The sequence below is a fragment of the Parasteatoda tepidariorum genome, chromosome 7 (genome assembly GCF_043381705.1).
Source record: "Parasteatoda tepidariorum isolate YZ-2023 chromosome 7, CAS_Ptep_4.0, whole genome shotgun sequence".
NCBI lineage: Eukaryota > Metazoa > Arthropoda > Arachnida > Araneae > Theridiidae > Parasteatoda > Parasteatoda tepidariorum.
Window position 1 is genome coordinate 14,957,327 of NC_092210.1, and position 17,559 is coordinate 14,974,885.

Below are 17,559 nucleotides of genomic sequence, written 5' to 3' on the forward strand. Positions count from 1 at the left end.
AAACTTTGAAAAAAAAAGGACATATCTATGGTAAAAGGATTAAACTATTTAAAAAAAAGAAATGATATTGTTTGGGAATGAACCCCCAACCTCTAGGTTTGTTTTACATTAATTTTCTGAAACGAAGTTTATTTTAATAAACGAAGAAAAATTGCGCGTATATCTGAACTTCTCGACCTAACATTGATCGCCCTGACATCTATCAAAGCGTTGAGGAAAATCGGAAGAGCATCTTTACCGATTGTCCTGACATCTATCAAAGTAGTAGCAAAAATGAGAAGAGCAAATAGTTTCTCTACTCAATGTATTCATATTGTCTATGATTTTAATTTGCTTTATTTTTTATGAAATGGTTTCGAGATTAAAAAGTATATGGGCGACAGACATTTTTACGTGCTGTGATTTAAATTTTTATAGATAAACAGTAGTGACATAACAAATGTTGGTAATTTTGGTGCTCAGTGTTATTTCCTTCCTCGGTTGACTTTCCAGTCGCTTTGTAAGAACAAGATATTCCGGTAAGTCAATGAATCATATATTTATCGTCAGCTCCATTCTACAATATGCGATAATCTATCGCCTAAAGTTTAGTTTCTGTTTCTTAAAAAGGGATTTTTTATTTAATTAATGTAGGGATTAGAATTTTCGAGGTTGAAATAGTGATAACTGTTATAATTTTGATTATTGGCGTACGATGTGCCTAGTAATTTATTGATTTTGAGATGTGTGTGACCTTAAAATTATTTACCATGTGTTTGTTCTTTACTAATTGATTATTGTTCTTCGATTCTATTTTAAATTAAACTCTTTTTGTAATTGTGTTATAAAAATGTAGAATATTTTTATTTCCTATTTTTTAAAAAGAATTCTTCTTATTCTGGAGAGAAATTTCTCACTTTCTTAAGGAATTAACTGTAAACACAAGTTTGACAGGTGATAGCTAATTGCATTCATACGTATAAAAACAGCTTAGTTTTCGATCTTTTGGAAATATTCATTATTTCATAAAATATGCATTTGGTTTCTTCAGAAATTGTTTTCCTTATTTCGATCGTATTACAAATTATTGATTCTTATACAAATATTCTGGTTGTAAGTAAAGCAAGCTTAGTTAAGTAAATAAGTAAAGCTAAATTTTTTGTTTGCTTTATTGATGTAGCGAAATGAATTAAATCGTAAATTTTAAGAGTAAATCAATTCATTACAGTTGTAGAAACTTCAATGTTTTTATTTACTTATTGATTTTTGATTTTATTTACTCTCTACTTCACTTATTATTATTTCTATTTTTTGTTGACAATCAAATAAGTTTAGCTTTATTTTATAGTTGTTTAATTATTAATCTAAATATATGTCAAGCTTATCTTGTAGTTTTAATAATGATGCAGCAAAAATGTATAAAGTCTTTAATTTTAAGGAGGAAACATTTTATAACAATCAAAAAAGTAAATTTTTTTTTATTTTCTTAGTGATACCTACTTGATTTATATTTGCTGCTTTCCTTATTATTTTCTGAACATATGATAATAAATTTAATTATCTAAATGTGAACAGTCATATTACTAATTATATATTGATCATTATAAATGACTAATGTTTAAGAAACAACAATGTTAAATACTAGAAATATGGGGTATATTTCTTTAATAGAGTAATTTATGTAGATTTTTATACCTTTTTGCTTTTCAAACTTTTTATTTCCTTCTCATTAGAAATTTAGAGTGTCTTAGTACCGGTCTGAAATTTATTTTATTGCCGTTTTGTTAGATTTATTGCTGGTGTAACAAAAATAGGTGAAAAAATTTATATTAAAAATTATACTGTTATTTGGAGAACATTTCCTTTTTGGTACTCGTACCAAAATACTAGCCAAGCTATGGAGCCACTGGTAGAATATGAAAGAAAAAAAAGGACATCAGAGAATCTGACAAACTTGACGGAAGTAACTCGTAGCCATCCCCTGGCAAGATACTTCATATCTTTTAAAATTTCTTTGCATTCACAAAAAATCTTTTGGCTCCATGGGTGATTGTTGTTGGCACAAACAGGTACCAACATGAAAATATTCCCATTTTGCAATTAAAAAAAATTCCTACTGTTTTCTTTTTTACTTCTCGAGATTTGTTTCATATATTTAAGTTTTATTTTATTATTATTATTTATTTTTACTTTAAAGAGAGAGAAGGAATCGTAAGTTGCTCTAAATGCTATTTTTTTATTTTGTTTTTTTGTTTTATTTTGTGTTTATTTATAGTATTAATTTATGTATGCTTATATTATTATTTAAACTACATATTAAGTTTTATTAATGAAATAAGTTTTAATAATTGTATTTTGCCTCCTATTTATTAATGTTTTAACTGCACTATTTAAAATCGAATAGGAAAATATAACTAACTGAAAATTAAAATGAAGTGCTGATCTTAATGTATTTCACAATGAGTGTTCTTTATAATTACTTTTTGATCTTTATTTCATTAACTTTTTGATTCTTTCGTATTTATATATTGTCCTTAAATTGTCGAGCTACTTAACTTCATTTCTTAAACACTTATATCATCCTGGACTCTTTGGGACTTTCCAGAGTGGACATATAGGTACTATTACCCTCTTCTGGTCCTCTATTTCCTTAGGGTGAATGGTCTGATGGACCTTGTCAGACATTTGGAGGATAAGCCACAACAACAACAGTTTCTTAAACACTGTTTTTCTATTTAATAATGTGAATAAGAAATATTAGTTATCCGTGCTGCAAAGCAGTACCAATCTTTTTATCGCCATGGACCGGTCAACGTTTGATAATTTTATCATGGTGTGCTGAAGGGGAGAAGGACATTGATTGTTTATAATTTTTGATTTAATAATTTAAGTTTAATTGTATTTGAACATATCTGGACATGAATACAATTATTGTAAGTGTGATTTTTGTGCTGCTTTAGGTAACTTCTCATCAATGGAAAACTGTACAAACCCGAGAAAAATAGACCATATTAAGTAAAATAGAAATAATTTAATGTTCCTTGAGTGGCCCGGGACAATTTGATCTGCGGACCGGGAGGGAGACTAATGCTGTAAAGCATCAGAGTCCTACAATAAAACTGAGTTTAATGAGTAATGTTACTGAGTTAACTGAGTAAAGCACAAGGATATAAATCCACATGCACATCTGTGGGTAAAAACAAAACAGTAGATTGTTATAGTAAAAAATATGGGGTAAAAAGTAAGAAAATGCTGTCACTTGTCCTAATGACCAGTCAGTACTCATAAGATATTACTTATATGTACTCATTTTCACTGGACCATTTATCCCTTTGGACCCTTTTTTTAGAAAAAAGTTAATGAAATTAATTAAAATGAAAACTTATAGTACAGAGAATGTGCAATGTCATAATTATGATGAAATACATTATTTTGTGTCAACAAGAAACTAAAAATCATAAAATGAAAATAATATACTACCCTTTTAAAAAGGATTGCATGCTTTTTTGGTTTTGAGGACCATTGATTATTATTTTATGGTGGTTCGAGTGAAAATTTGGTGGTCTGGAACAAATAGACCACAGTTAATTTCAAATCCTGGGAATGTTCCAATTATTACGACCATGAAACAGAAATTTTTGTAAATGATTTAGGAAAAATGTCAACAGACTAAAGAAATAGGGTAGCAAAATCATTATTTATAAATTTAAGTTTATCCTCAAAAGGTGACAATTTTGAGCAAAATTATGATCATCAAATTAAAATTATTTGCTTCAAAATAAGATTAACGACCACTAATTATGAACCCTGCATATTGATACCTGTTTATTTCACCTGCAATTGCCAAATGGCCACTGCCCCTATCTTGTATTTGTTAAAATATATGAATGTCTCCATATATTTGATGGCTTCTGTGAAAGTGGCTACGAATTGTAATCTTCAAGTCTGTTACCTTCTATGATATATAAATATATGTGTGTGTGTGTAATCCTCGTGTTTGTTGCTGCATAGTTGTTAAAACTTGGTGACCAATCTAAAAATCTTCCCAATTGTAACAAACTTAGTGGTCAATTTAAAAACTACCTAACAAAAACTACTACTATATTTTATTCATAATTTTTTTTTTAAAGTTCCACTTTTACAAATGAACGTTGTGAAAATAATTTCGGCTTTAAAAAGGCTTTAAGCCGGGAGTTCTCCTGCAACAAAATTTCGTTTCTTTTACTATGTTCCATGCAACATAATGCTTAAAGTTCTTATAGTTTCACAGGCTTTATATCTTTTTCCCAAAATTATCTCAGTCATCTTTTATGCTATTTTAGCTTGAAAACTTCAGTAACCATACTGGTCAGTACATATCCTTGTTATCGGTAAGGAAAAAACCATTCCCAAAGCTAAGGTTTTCGTATTGTATACTTCCTAATTTATACTCTCTCACAAAAGGTAAAGCGAATCAATGTTCCTTGAGAACGAGGTAGATCGGTTTTCCATATTGAGACTCTTTTCGTCTTTGGCGATCTAAGGATTTGGCGAGTAATAACCTACTTACATAAGTGTGTGATTTTCAATAGATATATTTCTGCCCACTCCATTAATTTTCTGTATGTGAAAATAGGTGTTGACGAGAACTGATACCCATACATAGGGCAGAGGGGAAGGGGCAACAAATTTAGGGCCTGTGTTTCCAGATTGCTCGAACAGGGTTAATAAAATTAAGACATCTCCATTGTGTTAATTAAATTTTGATGAATTTTTTTTTTATTATGATTAATATTCTTCAACTCCTAATTTGCTCTTTCTTTTTCACTACTATCAGGCTTGGCTTTATGTTAGTTTCATCCNAGACAGTTTTACCCAGTTTAGGACAGTTTTACCCACTTTAGGACAGTTTTACCCAGATTAAGACAGTAAAACCCATGTGTCCTGTCCAAAACCAGTTTAGGACGTCCAAAACCCCAACCCTGGTGTGAACATTTCCACACTTTTTCTGCCACTTATTAAACAGTTCGAAAATTTTGTTGGTTATTTGAAATTGATTGTTGTGGAGAATCTACAATGGTAGTTTACATGACATGAAAATACCCTCAGATGGTTGAACTTCTTTTATAATAGGCAGTGGTCAGGACTGGTTTTTTCTCCCTAATTTCCAAGTGATCCTTGCTTTTGTGCCAGACTCAGTTTCTAGCATTGTTTCATTTTTTTTTTACATTGTTAATTTAGGCCAGAATTTTAATGATAATTGCATTTTTGGACTCTTTTTGCCTTTTAAGATAATTTTTTAAAATTTAATTAGTAATCTTTTGGATATTTTTTTTTTTCATTCTAGGGCATTTTTTAAATTTTGTTTTTCTTTTTAATTTTAGGGCATTTTTGGAAATTTTTAGAAATACTGGCTCCTTTTTACCATTTTCTCAGAGTTGCTGAGTTATACTATTAAAAGCATTTTTAATTATTAAAAGCATGAGGCAGGGGGGAGGGAGCAATAACTTAAGTGCTTGTGTTTCCGAAGGGCTCAAACATGGTTAATAAAACTAAGATATCTCCATTAATTAAATTTTGATTAGATAAATTTATCATGAAAAAGAAGGAAAAGACCAATGTTAATTATTGAAAGGAAGATAATAAAACAAAAATAATTTTATTTTGTAAATTATGTAAAGGAAAATTTCAGCTGAAATATTGGTTTATTGTTCTCCAGTATAATGGAAGGAATGAAATTTTGAGCCAGCCAAACTTGCTGTAGCCTCAAAGTTTGATTTAACTATGTATTTTATCTACAGGATCTAGAAAGTAAAGTCATTTTTATTGATTTTTTTCCCTAGTCCTCAGAATCTAGGTACTAGTTCTATCTGGACACTAGTATTTGATGTTTGGTATTAGTCACTTCTGGTTCTTGTGCACAAGCTAAATAAGAGCAGTCTTGTTAATAGGTTTAAAAATTCTCTGATTTTTAATTTTATGTTCAATACTTCTGTGGTAGAAACTGGAATAAATCAAAGTTTGTAATACAGTACTAGAAAAAAGTAAAGAGGTGTCCACTCGTACTATTTTAAATACGTAACTTTTTTAAGATCTTCTATTTTAGTAAATGATCAAAATTTTAAAATTTATAATCATGTTATCTAAGAGTTTGAGTATTCATTCTTATTGGTATTTGATAAGAAAATTCATTATGTGATTTGTAGTAGTGAATATGATTAGAATGTGACTTGTTAATTTAATTGATATTTCAATATTTTTTTAAAAATAATTATGTAATTAGGTTTTGCTCTACTCTTTAATGTAAAGAATTGAAAGTAGAGTTTATATTGGTTTAAAGTTTTATGTTAGCCTTAAACTTTAAACTAATTTTTACTTACCTTGTAATTTTTTAGTTTTTATTAAATTTTTAATTTGTATTAAAGCGCTTGAAAATGAATACTTAGATTTAAACTGGATTGCTGTTTTAAACTTTATAAGTAATTATGTCAGAGGAAACAGGTTTCTTCTAACCGAAAGCGGCGTGTTGTATGGTCTTTTTAACTGCTACATCGCTGATTCTTATAACGAAATCATATATTTGTCATAGAACTGTATAAACATATCTAATTCTGCGTAGCATAATATCTTAAATAATTTTGCTAAAATTTTTTAGAATGTTTTTGTTACCCTGGTTGGGTAGTTAACCAAACGATTTTTTTAAAGGAATTTTTTTTAATTCTATTAATTATATAAATGCTTTTCCTTTAAATGTAATCAAATGAAAAAATAGCCCTTAATCTTTGCAATTTTGAATTTAATTGCTAATGTGACTCGGTTTTGCTATAAATAAACATTAGTATGTAATTTTTAGGTAAAATAAATTGATATCGCAAATTTAAATTTACGTCGCAATGTCTCTCAGATCAGAATTGCTTACCTATATAAAATACCAACTCCATGTACAGAAAATAGTGAAATAATGTAGTTGAATATTTATAGAACGGAATGATTTTATTTACAGTTTATTTTTGGAATTTTTACTGAATTTTAACATTATGTTTTTATTTATGATTTATTTACAAAGTAGGGTGACCCAGGGTAATTCATGATCACTCTGTTTCTGGGGTAGATAATGATCACCTAAGTTTTATTTTAAAAAAAAATATTTTTTTTTAAAATTTAAGACATGGAAAAGAATACTTGTACACTTTACTAAAGTATAACTACATTTACTTAATAATTTTTTGTTTAATCTAACAAAATAAGTATCTTTTAAACTGCTTTCTGTATTTTCCATTTCAAAGATGGGTTTCAAAATGTGCACATTTCTGCAAAGATCCCCCTCCTTCTCTTAATAATAAATATTTTGAGTTACTTTCTTTTTCTTTGATATAAAAATAGTGTAAGCTTTTGTTTAATTGTTTCACATCTACTGTAAACATTATAATTGATTATAGGAAACTATATCAAATGTTGCCCCCTACAGATGGGGTAATTATTGATCACTGGGGTAATTCCTGATCATTGTCATTTCTTCTTATAAATAGTATATAAAATAGCTTATAAATACCTAATTGTCTTTTCTTAAATAACAGTTCATATTTATTAAGTGGAACAACTATAAAATATATTTTAACTGTCATCACAAAATTTGTTTTTAACTGTATACAAGACTGTATTCTGATTTGCACCATTTCTGGTTTGTCTTACCTTGCTTCTATCTTAATTTTATGTGTGTACATCGTTAGAATAATTTTTAAGTTTATAAATTAGCTTAGTATAATTGTTAAAATAATTTTTAAGTTTATAAATTAGCTTTGTATAATTGTTAGAATAATTTTTAAGTTTATAAATTAGCCTAGTACAAATATGGTGAGAAATTATAAGCCTAAAAAGGATACTAAGCTTCTAGAAAACAAAATTAGTGAATTTCTTTTAATGATTGAAAATGAAAATTTATGTGTGAGAGCTGCTGCCAGAGCTGTTGACATACCTTACTTAACTTTACACTTTCCCTTAATGAAGTTAAAAAATCCAGCAAAAGTAACCCATGTGGGAACTATTCAGAAGAACATGAGAATGAGTTGGCTGATTGTCTGAAATGTATGGCAGGATGCAAAGATTTTTGAAAATTTAAAGTGTTAATCGTTCTTCTTGCTTTTAACTAAATCGTTTTATTAGCTGCTTAAAAATATCTTTTGGGTTTATTTGTTTGATCTTGATGTCTCATTTGTTAATTACCATTATATAATTATTTTTAAACAGCCCCTTTACAATAAAAACTGGTGATCAGTATTTACCCCAGAAAGGATCAAGACCAGGGGTAATTCCTGATCACTAAAAATTTAAAATCTTTTAAATTCTAATTAGATTTTCAAACAAAAGAAGGTGGCATTGGACTCATCTCATATAGCCTCAAACTTCCAGTAAATATTAAAATTCTATTTTGAATAGTTTTTTCACAAAATAGATATTTGCGTTTTTTGATCAGGAATTACCCCAGGTCATCCTACAATATTTATGAAAAAGAACAATTAAAAAAAGTTCGAAATTTATATAAAATATTGTCAATGAACGTTATGTATTTATAAAATAGGAATACTAGGTGCTTTATGGATGGAAAGACTTAGGAATGACTAAGAGCTTTAATGCTGCATTATAAGCACTTAGTCATTCCTAAATACTTCTCTTTCGTATACGTATATGCATGCAGCACTTTTGACATTTTCAAACCTTTTCTTCATTCAAATATTACCATTATTTTTTATTATATTTATTCAACCAATCATTAAACCATTCTTTTCTAATATTACTTCTCTCTGTATTAGAAAATCTTAACTGATATTAAATATTTATTCGCTGCTGTTTTGACCGTTCATTTTGGCGTTAAATTTTGTAAAACTTAGAAACTTGAAATTAGGTTGGTGTGTAGAAAGTATAGGGAATACGATGGAATAAAAAAAATTTAATGTTCAATTACAAGTTCCGGAATAAACTGTTAAACTTGTAAAAATGTATCGTGGCTAAATAATTGAAATTTTACTTGCTGGAAAGGGCCATTTTTATTTATGAACTTAACGTGAATATTTTTCGAAATTCTAATTTGTCCGAAAGGTACTACAATTTTAAGTGCTTTTTCGCAATTTTTTTCTCCACTTTTTTGCTTCAAATAATATCTTAATCCATTGTTTGAAGTCAAAAGTTTAAAAAAAAAAAAAAAAGTGAGAGATGTTGCTTGATATAAATTTTAATATTTATATCGAAATTTATAAAAATATAAAGGACTCAGTAGTTTTCAATACCAATTTGAACTATTATATAATATAAAGTTATCGTTATATATTGTAAAATTATTTGTTATATATTGACTCTTATAGTGCCATATTCTTATTGTTCTTTTATTGATTCTTATAGTGCTGTAGTCCTAATTTTAATTTGTTAAAGTATTTACTGTTTATTATTTTTCAAATCTAGGTATCAGTAAATTTCGTTCCGAATAACATATTAATGTGGTTTTTCGAAACTTTTTTGACTAAGAAAAGAAGAAAAAAAGCAGCAGTTTAAGTGCTTTACACTTGAAGCAAAGCTATAATTTTAAACATTATATATCATCATTCCGTGAAGAATTATCTGGGCTTTAGAACAGACAAATAACTTAAATGTTATTAAACTTTTTTAAAAATCGTCAATTTGGCAACATTTACCCCTTAGATGAAAATTATCAAAATCACTGCCTTATTCTCAGTTTTTGCAAATTTTTATGAGCCTAGATAATGCGGCATTGGTCACTAAGGCTTTTCTTCATATTGATGTATTGCGCTATTCTCAGAAAAAGCATAGAGAGTGCTGGCTATAGATAGATTAAGCTTACCTGGCAGCAGTTATGAAAATAGCATATTTTCAAAAAAGCATCTTTTTCAAAGACGACGATGCCTTTGAAAAATAGCCTTAGCAAAATGCATTTTCACAGAATTATAATAATTTTAGAAGTATAATATTTTTTGAACAAAATAATTGTTTATTTTTTTATTTTTTTAATTCTACTTTCAAGAGAAACTTCGTGGCAACCACTAAGGTTGTTGAGTGCAGTTAACTATGTACGGAACCTTCTAGTTCCCAGTTAATTAAAAAGTTATATTACCTTGAATTTTTCTGCTCCTTTCTGTTAAAATTTGTATAAATTTAATTGAAAAAAAAAGTAATGTTCATTTTCTAAAGAAAATGATACTTATAATGTTAGGGGTGCACAACCTTTTTGAGTAGAAGAGCCACTTGCACAGCAAGTAGATTAACGAAGGGTCATTTAGAATATTTAGTCCTGTTAGCGGTAAATATATAATTATTATATAAACATTAGTTTTATAAACACTAGTCAGTAAACTTAATATGTAAACTTATTGTATAAAATTAATTATTACTTAATATATATATCGCTGAAGTATGACATTTTCATACATATTGACAAGCAAAGGGGATTTTTATTTGCATGTTAAATGTAATTTTAAAGTAATGTGAAATCATATTTGGAATACTCAGTTATTTTTTCAAAAATCATATTTGCATTGGAATGTAAATGGATATTTTATTGTTTATAAAAAAATATTAATGTTTGAAAAAGTTTTTGCTAAGTACTTTTTAATAATTTAATTACTTTTTATTGAGGTCGTAAATATTATTTAACCTTCTGTTTTTTAATTAACGAAAGAACCCAATTTAAACCGGAAAATTTGGGGGGAGGCTAGCAGCAGTTTTTTTTTTTTCCAACCCTGGTTAGCACTAGATATGAATACTTAAATATTTGTGCCGACCTTATAAAAAAGCATTTTTATTAAATAGTTTTAAGTATAATTGCTGAATCTTTTAAATATTTATGTAAATAAAATATAAGAACGATAAGATAAACAAAAATGTATAGCTCTTCTAGCTTAACATTATTCAGATAGTTTTCCGTTTCAATAATAATTAACGTTTTCCACTTGGTTTAATAATTTAATTTCAATTAAGCAAACAGTGAAATATTTATTTACGATTTAATGAAGAATTTTTCTGAGACAATGAAGTTGATTGTGTCCTTAAATTTTAATATTGCATTTCAAAACGTTTTCTTCTTTTTTGAAGAGTAAAGTTTCAGGAAACACTAAGTGGGGGGATGCTGATTTGACAGAACATATAATGACGTAAAAGCACCGTAATGAGACTTTGTCAAACAATTTTATCTGAAAGAAACTGATGAGTGCTAAAAAAAATATTCTTTCCAAAAATAGAAAAGTCTACCAAATTGTTAACTAATGAGTTTGCTTGTATGTAATGTTCGAATAACAACTGTTTCGACAACAAAACTTTAAGTATGAGCTTAGAGTGCTAAGTAGTTGGGAAGTTATATGCTTTGTAACATTTTTAATTTAAAATAAGTAAAAAGGGAAGTTGAAAACGTCATTAAAATTTTTTGTGGGTGTATGGAATCAAGGAATATGTCATGTTTTTTTGAATGCTTACTGTTTTTTGTTAGTGGAATTGACATAGAAGAGGGTTGTGTGTTAGTTTTTGTCGGTTTTAATAAAAATCTTGTGTTAAAATTCTAAAAAAAAATCGTATTTATGGACTCAAACTATAAATTCTACTTTAAATTAATTATTGTTTACCGTATTAAACATAAATATGTTTTATTGTTTACCGTGTATTTACAAAATAGTATTTAGCATATATTCATATAATATATTTGTATTTGTTTATTTATTAATTTAATGTTTTAAATACACGGTAAGAAAATATTACACATATTATGATTTCTTGATTATCAGCATAAGTTTTTGACGATTTACATGTCGTAAACATGTTTTTTTCTTCAAAAGCTCAACTCTGATGTAAAAAAAAAAGAAGAAATGAAATGCTTGTTTAATTAGAAATAAACGCAATGTAACGCAGCCCAAATCCTTTGTTTCTTTTAATTTCAACTAATAATTCATTTAGGAGTATTTTATAAAATTTACGGCTGATTAAAAAGTTTTAAATTCATATTAGTTATTTTAGATATAATTATATATTATATTAGTATATGAGTTATTTAATGATACATTTCTCCCCTAGTCTTTCTGCAATAACGCGGAAAGAAAATCCACCTTCTCACAGCCTTATCCCACGACCACGTTCAAAGTCAGTTAGCTATTCATAATGGCTTCTTCGTCTTCTTAAAGGCATTCTTGACTAACAACAACTCATTATGCAAAATTTAACGAAAAATAATCGTTACGAACTGTAGAACACCTATTTTAAAGTAACTCTGATTTGCATGTTCACGGTGGCGTCACTAGCACCAAACTTTTGCTCCAAGCGCGAAATTTGAATAGACATTATGTTTTAGTTGTATTAAAAAGCCTACCAAATTAGTTCATCTAGCTAAAGGAGGCTTTGAACCTCTACTACTCCAAGGCAATCCAAAATTCTAATGGATTTTTGTTATTCTCGGACTCACTCTGCCCTCCAGGCCATTTTAAGAGGAGATTCCCAACTCACCCAAGATATCATCCTGCTCTTAAACGAAATAACCATGACCCAAAGAACTTGTATCCTTCAATGGATACCAGCACACGTCGATATCGATGGTTATGAGAAAGCTGATATCCTGGCCAAGGAGGCCGAGATGACTCCAACTTTCCAACAGCCTGACCCTAACTGATGCTGATTCGATAGCCAGCCGCAGACTACTTTCTAACACCTCTCTGAAGCACTCCATCCCTGCCCTAAACTGTGATCGAGCCATTTCCACAACCATAGCTAGATTAAGGACTAAACACTTGAAGGGAATGAAAATATCTCCCGATGGCCATCGAAGCTACAGAAGCTGTCCTCACTGCATCGACACCGAACTCTCTCCCGACCAGTATGTCTTTGATTGCCCAGGCATACTGGCGAAGCTCCTCAGGATCCATCTGGATCCCCCGCAGCAACTCCTCTATTCCTTAGAGATTATTGATGTGGCCAAAACTGTTATAGATACTTTTGGACAAATTTAATTTTCCTTGCACTACTGGACAAGACAAGAACAACAACAGCACAACTCCTTGGTGATGGGATTTTTTCCCGTTAGTGTAGTTGCTAAAATGTACTTTTTCTGAATGAACGTGTCTTTTATCTGACGTATTTGGATTTTCGACCATTGGCGGGTGGATCTGGAGTCAAGTCTAAAATGTTGCTAACAAAAATTTACAAGGCTTTATTATTTACTTGTTTAAATACTAAAAAAGATAAACAAATTATTTGTTCAGGACTGAAATAAAAATGGTTCGTTCTTCTACCATTCCTCTTCCCATAACAAACAGATTGCCTTACTGCCGAGCTGGAGACCAACTTAAAGAAACGCCAGTTTAAAGATAAAGAAATGTTTATTCAAGAATTGTAATGAAATAATTATTTCATCTAAATAAAGAAAATATTTAGTAAGTAAACATTGAAAAACTATGTTTTAAATAACATATCAAAGCATAAAACTATCAATAAATAAAACAAAATTTCATTAGGGAACGATCAATTTTATGTGGTTTTCTTTTTCTGATCCGCCTCAGTTCCTTTTCTAAATAAAAATGATGAGATATGTGTAAAACAAAAATTTTTCATTCCAAATCCCCAGGAACAAAATATCTATATTTTTTTTTTAAAATTGATTCAATTTTCAGAGAGAAATAAACAATACGAAGAAAAAAAATGGCATTTTTGTCTTCATCTACCACCCTATAACGTTCAAGTGAGGAAGAGATTGATAATAACGCTGTAACATAGAGAGAGAAATGGGACGCAATAGCGTGCAAAGAAATGGGAAACCAGCACGCCTCCGAAAATGAGTAAATATCTCTATCTCTAGAATTGTAAGAAAGATCCCTGTAAACCGAGTAGAAACGAGAGTTATATTAGGGACTATCTTGCAACAACTGTTTTCTTTTCATGTTCTCTTAAAGGGCAAAGTGCAATGAGAGTGTACCAATTACTCGTATTTTTTTAAGGGCGTTTTTCGGAGGCTTCTATCTATAAAAAAGATGTTTTTGTGCAAATAATATATTTTCATAACTGCTGTGAGTTTGCAATAGTTACTTATAACTGTTAGGTCAAGTTTAGGCTAGCTTTAGCCAGCACCTTTTATGTTTGAAAATGGCGCAAAACGTCAACATGGAGAAAAACCACAGTTTGAGAAAATGAAAAGCGTTTGTGGTTTAATTTTTTAATTTTTAAAAACTTACTCCTAATGATTTATTATCCGGGCTAAAAAGGTTGCAAAAAATGAGAATATGTCATTGATTTTGATAATTTTCATTTAGATATTCCAGAATCTAGGTGGAAAAATATCGCCAAATTGGCAATTTCTTAAATTTTTTTATATAATTTAATAAATTTAGTTATTTGACCGTTCTAAAAGCCCAGCTCTTCATTGCCTGAAGTGAAATAGTTTTAATCTACCGCATAAACTGGGAACGCCTGATCCAGGACATCACCGTACTATTATATTAGTTATATCTGTTGTTGTTACTCATGCCACTTGCAAATACCCGCAAGCCCGCTTGAAATCAAGCGAATTTTTTAAGGCAGAGGGTGCGCTTCTTGTTTTTTCAGTGGCGCCAACTATGGCCAAGAAAACGACTTCAGTCACATACCGTTTTACTGGGAGGACTCCATCATACTTCATTCATACAACCACAGATCGTAATTTTGTCCTGAACCATAGAACGATCTATCTCCAATTCAGTACACCTCGGAGGTATTGATTTGTTATGGGAATTTGAAGGACTTTGTGACTCGGATAGATTTAACGTGTCCAATCACCATTTAATGTAATGGGATTCTTCGGCCGGAGGGTTTCGTACTCACGAGCATGAGCCCAACGTTCTACCAATCAGATCATCCCGGCCAGTTATATCTACGCTGCAATGGTCTAATATGAGTTGGAGGGCATCAAGAATAATTTGTTCTTGAGGTATCCGATATTTCAATTTTTTTTTCTCTTGCTGTTTTAAAACATTTAAGGGATGAAGTTTTCAATCTGTAGGTGTTCTGTTTTCCAAGTTGTGGTTGAAATTTTTTTTTCTACCTGTAAATGGTCAGTCTGAATTCGTCACGAAAAATAGTGTGTTTATTCATCGAAAGTTTCCGAGTAAAATTTCATGATCCGTAATTTAATTAAAAAACTTTGGAGTGATAAATAAATTATGAAAGATAATATTCACTTTCTACTAACTGCACTTCAGTAATTTAAATTGAATTAATATTATTATTTAAAGCTCCTTTATTTAAAGAATTTATGAATTCGGATTAACAATATTATTAGAAACAGAAACGACGCTGAAAATGTACAATAAAAAGAAATTGCTAAATAAAACAAAAATATTTATAAATTAATTTAATAAAATGTAATGCTTTTCAAGAAGTATTAATCTGAAAATTCCTTTAAAAGAATAAATTTTTAAAACTTAATGAAATTAAATACAGCCACAGAAATAGTTGAAATAATTTAAGGCCCAACAATCGTTTTAATAGAAATTCTTATGAATTAAATTCTATAAAGAACATAACTTTTCTCAACGCAATGCATTTTTTTTAACGTTTTATCTCTTAATTGTATAAAGAGTTTGAGCGAAATTAAAATCCCCTCCAGAAAAAGTAGCTAGCAATAGAAAAATGGAAATCTAGTAACTCAAAAAATGCAAATTAATTTGTGAAAGCGGACCGATGCAGGGAAAAATAACACATCGTTAAATTTTATGACAATCATAAATGAGCTTTACAAAAATCCTTTAAATTTTTTTCCTTTCAAATAGTAACACTTGAAACAAAAGTCGAGGCAACAAGAAACAGAGTAAAGCAACAGCTACTATCTAGAACAGTATTAAAGGAAAAATATTTAATGGCGTTTGTTGAAATTGCAACGCATTAAATAAGAATAAAATGCAATTTTAGTTCTATCATTTATTTATTCAGTTTCTTTTTCGGCTAAGGTTCTTAGAAAATTATTTATTTATTAAAAAAAAAAGTGGATTGAGAAAGAGGGTCAGATTTGGCTTTAGAGGTAATTGAAATATTGTACAGAAATTGAATAGCAAAACAATAAAGTGTATTTTTTTTATTTAAATACAAAGATCCCAAAATTAATGCAGGAGGTAATTTTTATGGAAAGCGCAGGTTTTTAATTAATTTTTTTTTTATTCTTAAAGTATGCAGTGCATGTTTATCTATATTCGGTAAAAAGGTATCTGCAAGTTTGCTGATCCATGTGAAGGGCCCACGCCAAGGATTTCAAATTATTAGCCAGATATCAAAAGTATTCTCTAATTTTCTAAAGTCTTCGCCAAAGGCAAATCAAAAATATTTTTTTTTATATATTTTATTTTCCAGTGGGAAAAATTATTCAATACTTTTCGCCGAAACAATTTTATTTGCTAAATTTACGATTTTATCGCATCTGGCTAGGTGGCGAATGCTTAGCGCGGGCCCTGCATGTGTACTCTTTGTTCGGAATTTTCAATGACCATTTTGCATAATATGCTTTAATTTTGCTGATTCTGTCTTCAATTTTCTCTTTCAAAGCGTGTGTGATCATGCGCTTTTTAGCATAAACTCTAGATTTTTATTTAAAATTAAGAAATAAGGACTTATAATGCTTAATTATATAATCTGGGCGGGCAAATGTGATCACAAAAACTGGAAATTATAAGACCATTAACTCAATTCAATGTCCAATAATAAAAATGCTTTGTTCTTCCTCTCATTCTTAATAACCCTGAACTATCAGTAGTCCCGATGTTTTTTTCTTACCTTTGGCAACATATTTTTTTGCACAAACGGCGTGAAGTTCGAATTTTATTTGCGTGTGCTTTGGGACACTAGTTACAAATAGCTTTTAAAAAACTAAAACTAAAATTGTTACAGCATTAAAAAATAAATTATAGTACATTATATAAATACTAATACATTATATAAATGTAGCATTCATTTTTACGAAACTTAACTTTTTACAATAAATCATTGAAATAAATAATTAATAAAAATAAAACAAAAAATTCAGGTATTATGGTAAACTGAGGGATTTAGTACTATCTAACTTAAAATATAATTACTAAAAAAATAATAATAATCAGAGCTTATATAGCGCTAACAAAATGATGGACATTTAGCGAATTTTATATTATTTTTTGGAATGCAATATTAATATATGAAACTTTATCTAATGGAAATTTTGACGTCATATTTTCTGAAAATAGCCTTACACATTTAAAAATATTTAAAAAAAAATCTAAAACACGGAAAAACGAAATCATATCATAAAAAAATGTTTACTGAGTAAGCAGTTTTCTCGTATAGTTCATAACTCTTTTTAGTCAATAATTATATCAAAATAATTATGACATGTAAATAAATAAAAGAAAAAACATTTCATGAGTAGACAGTTCTTCATTTTCGCAGATAAATCTGATTTTTTTTAAGTCAATAATTGTGCAAAAATTACTTTTACGTGCAAACAAATAAAAATGCTTATTGGGTTGGCAGTTTTTTCGTTAAAAAATATTTAGCGAATGAAGTTTTGTTGCATTTTCTCAGACAACTCTGAATATATTTAAGTGAGTAATTCTACTAAAA

At 29.0% G+C, this 17,559-nt stretch overlaps 1 protein-coding gene across 4 annotated transcripts in view; it reads left to right on the forward strand.

The window, feature by feature from the left end:
* Positions 1–304: 304 nt before the first annotated feature.
* Positions 305–17,559, forward strand: part of LOC107455513 (uncharacterized) — a 193,554-nt gene continuing 176,299 nt past the window's right edge. For all 4 annotated transcript variants that reach the window (XM_016073134.3, XM_071183114.1, XM_071183112.1 and 1 more), the window contains exon 1: positions 305–518. The gene's annotated coding sequence lies outside the window, so the exon portion shown is untranslated. The remainder of the gene's footprint in view (positions 519–17,559) is intronic.